The sequence below is a fragment of the Rousettus aegyptiacus genome, unplaced genomic scaffold, assembly GCF_014176215.1.
Source record: "Rousettus aegyptiacus isolate mRouAeg1 unplaced genomic scaffold, mRouAeg1.p scaffold_m13_p_6, whole genome shotgun sequence".
NCBI lineage: Eukaryota > Metazoa > Chordata > Mammalia > Chiroptera > Pteropodidae > Rousettus > Rousettus aegyptiacus.
The window spans coordinates 89,988,252-89,992,479 of NW_023416309.1; the positions used below are offsets into that span (position 1 = coordinate 89,988,252).

The 4,228-nt window shown below is 35.0% G+C and overlaps 1 non-coding gene across 1 annotated transcript; it reads right to left on the reverse strand.

Annotated features, from left to right (window-relative positions):
• Positions 1 to 3,277: 3,277 nt before the first annotated feature.
• On the reverse strand, positions 3,278 to 3,396 carry LOC118604864. Its single transcript, XR_004951799.1, has one exon. It is a non-coding gene; the product is annotated as a 5S ribosomal RNA (ribosomal RNA).
• Between the last annotated feature and the right edge of the window lie 832 nt (positions 3,397 to 4,228).

Genomic DNA, 4,228 nt, shown 5'->3' on the forward strand with positions numbered 1-4,228 from the left:
CTGCTGGTTCCCTTTGATTAATATCTGTGGATCTCTTTAGGTTTTATATTCTTGAGGCAATTTTTACACATTGGATTTTTCAAGGAAATTATCTATACCATTGAGATTTTCCAATTTATTAAAATGTTGTTCATAATTTTCTTAATATATTTTCTCTGCTGTATCTACCCGTAATGTCCATTGTTTTCATTCCCCATATTATTATATATGTATCCTGTCTTTTCTGGGTCAGTTGTGCCAGATATTTCCAATTTTTAACTAGTGTTTCATTTTACTTTCTACTAGTGTTTTCAAAGAATCAGCTTTTAGTTTAGTAAACACTTTTTGTTTCAATAATTTTTGTTTTTATGTAGTATTATATATAACAACATATATGTAAGAAATGTATTATATATGAGAACATAATACATTATGTATTATTAATATATATCTAATATTATTTTCTTCCTCTCTCTTTGGTTTTATTCAGGTGCCTTTTTAAAAGTCTTAAGTGTTAGGTGAGTCTCTTATAAACAGCATATAACCAAATCTTGTTCTTTCATTTATTTGACTGACTAGTAAGTTTAGTCCATTTACATTTAATGTGATTGCTAATATTTTTAATGTGACTTGTGGGCGCAAAAATATATTAACCAGAATCTCTGGCATAAACACACTGTCATCATTGGGTATATTCATGGCCTTATTTTATTTTGTGGTATTATGGATACCTGTAAACCTAAAATAGTAACAATGACTTACAACTACCTGTGTGCTCCTCCCCTACCTGTTCTCCCATGTGAAGTAACCACCAATCTCAATCTTGTATAGATTATTCTTTCTTTTTTAAAAAAGTTTTATCACATTTTTATCATGTGCATGTTTTTAAATTTTATGAAAAATTTCTGAGGCTTATGTTTTTCACTTAACATGGCTTTACTAAGATGAAACTAGATTGTTGCATTTGGCTATAGTTCGTTCTTTTTCATTGTTGTATACTATTTCATTATACGACTATGCTACAGTTTAGTTTATCCATTCTCCTGCCACAGGCTTTTGAGTTGTTCCAATTTTTGTTGTTACAAGTGGTGCTATGATGAACATTCTTGTCTTCTGCTAAATGTGGGTAAGAATTTCTCTTTGGAGTGATTCCTGAGTCATAAGATACGTGAATGTAAAACTTTACAAGATAATGCTAAGCTGTTTGTCAAAGTGTTATTCCAATTGGTATAAGCAATGTGTGAGAGAATCTATTAATCTACTGATTTCTGACATTTTCAAATTTGTCTTCATTCTCACTTTGCACTTTTTATTCTGCTTTCTCTAAGGTTTTTTACTTTTTTTCTATTGAATTGATCAAGAATTTTTTGTTCTCTTTTCCTCTTTAATTTAGAAGTTGTAAGTTCTATTTCTTTTCTTTTAGTGATTACAATTTTCAACCTGTACATGATTCGGCCCCCCTGAAACTATACAATATTGCTAAAAACGAGTCATCAGTTACATCTTCCCTTTTATATGTTATTGTTCCTCATTATTTTAGACTCATCTGCTTTTTACACCCCTCAATGTAATCACGGTTGTCATTTTAGTTTTATATAGTTATCATTCAGCTTTGCCCATGTTTACTAATTTATTCACCTTTGTTTCTAGCATACTGTTCCTTTTTTCTAGGTACCAGCCCTTTTCCTTGAAATATATCCTTTAGTAATTTTTTCAGGGAGGTTATGTGAGTGACATGCTTTCTCCGTTAGTATAAAATTGTCTTATTTCACTCTCAGCCTTGAATGATGATTTCTCTGGATGTAGGCTTCTAGACTGCAAGTTATTTTACCCTCAGCACTTTTTTTTTTTTAATATGTCGTGTCTTCTTGTTTCTCTATTTATTGTTGAGACATTCGCTGTCAGTCTGAATGTCATTCCTTTGTAGGCAACTTGCCTTTTCTTTCTGGTTTTACGATTTTTCTTTTTGTCTTTAGCTTCCTGCATTCTTACTATGCTGTATTTAGGTATGAATTTCTTTTTCATTTACCTGGTTCAAGATTCATTGTACATCAAAATTTTAGGATTTATGTTTTTTTAAACAAATCTGGAAATTTTTCAGCCTTTATCTCTATAAGTCCTGTCTCCCTTGCATCCTCCCTATTCTCTCGTTCTGATCCTTATACTAGGTGTATAATGCACATTCTCCCTTTAAGCAACATATTCTGAACCTTTCAGACTTTCCTTCACTTTGTCTCTCTGTGCTGCTTCCTGGGCAATTTCCTCAGATCCATTTGCAGTGTTTCCTTCATCTATGTCTAATCTGCTGTGCAACTCATCCAATGAGTTTTTCATTTCGATGACTATATAATTTCTATAAGTTCTTTTTAGTTCTCTTACGTATCTACCATTTTTAAGGTGTTAGGATATTTTCTCGTGGTTTCAAATATTCTTTTATGTCTTCAGTAATTTTTAACTCACTTATTTTATAGTCTGTCTGATAGTTCTGTTGTCTGAGTTTCCTGGGACTCCTGTTTTTACCACATCTTGGTTATGGTGGATTGTATCCATGTATTTTCTGTAGTTTGGTGTTGGGCTTGTACTTTATCTTTATTTTTTCAAGTTTGGGTATCCTGGACCCTACAGGTGGGGTAAATTCCAGCCCCAAATTTACATAAAATTTGAGCCGTAGTCTCATTATTCTCAGCAAAGACTTTTTCTCTCCACTTTCTGCTCATGCCAAGACAAATTTTCTTGTCTCTCTGTGCCATTAGGAAGATTTTTTTCCAATGAATTATTTCTGTAATGATTCATCCTTTTGAGGGTTCCAGCTTTATATGGGGAATCTCAGTTCCATCTCCCCACTTTTAATGTGCCCAAACCACAGTCTCTTTTTCATCTTGATGCTCAAACTTGAGGCTTTCGAGGCCAGTAAACCTGCCGGAAGCCGGCTCCACCTCTGCCGACTTGCTCACCACGCTGTCATCTCTCTTTTGCTTCTGGCGCATTTCGATGGGTGTTTACTGCATTTCGACCCGTAGTTATAGATGATTTATAATGGGAGGATTTTCAAGTTATTCAGTTTGCCATGTCGCCAGAAATGGAACTTACTTTCATCTCACGTTTAATATCTCCTCTTTTTCTTAGAGTACCATGGCATCTAAGATTTCTGAATAATTTTTCTTCCAAATAATCTTTTATGGGTAAAGTAGTATTAGAATTATCTCAAATGAGGCAAACACAGGTCAGTGCAGCTATACAATACTTTTGCCTGGGAACTTTGTTATTTTAATTAATTTTTTTAATTTAGTTTTTTTAATGCCTACAGCACCTAGTATTCCTAGGTGGTCTCCCATCCAAGTACTAACCAGGCCCGACCCTGCTTAGCTTCCGAGATCAGACGAGATCGGGCGTATTCAGAGTGGTATGGCTGTAGTCATGCCTGGGAACTTTAAAAAATACTGCTGTTTGTGTCTATCCATGAGATTCTGGTCTGGGGGACAGTCTGGGCATGGTCTTTTTAAAACCTTTAACGCGATTCTAATGCGCAACCAAAACTGAACACAATTATTTTAAAACATACTGATGAGAATAAACAAACAGAATATGGAGGAAACGATAGTGGGCGAATACCGAGGCTAGGTCATAGAAGGATAGAAGGCACTGTGGTGCCCACCTTGCTCTTTCTCTCTTGGATCACTCCATTTGGCGGAAGCCAGGTGCCATGTCCTAAAGACACTCAAGTAGACCGATGGAGAGGTCCTGTCAACAACCCAAACTAACTTGACAGAATCGTGAGTTAGACACCAAAAATTGGACCTGCCAGCCCCAGCCTAGCCTTCAGATGATAGCTACCCCGGCCCACATCTTGACTACAACTTCAGGAGACACCTTGAGCCAGGACCTTTTAGCTGAGCCTTTCTGATTTCTGACCCACAGATATTGTGTGAAATAAAAAATACTTGTTGTTTGAAGCTACTAAGTTTGGGAGTAATTTGTTACACAGAATAGGTGACTAATACAGAGATATTACAAAATGCATTAAAATAGAGCTGCTTGCTTTAAAGGTTTGCAACAGGATTCATATGCTAACATTTATAGAGTGCTTTAGTTAGACTGGCCAAATGAATTGCATATTAAATATAAAGTAGTGACTGCATATTATTAATGTTATCAGATTGCAACACATTTCATGTTTAATTACCTAAAATGCTCTTTCTGGAGCATCTCTTTGCTCATCTTCTTATCCCCACTGCACAGTTTATAAAAG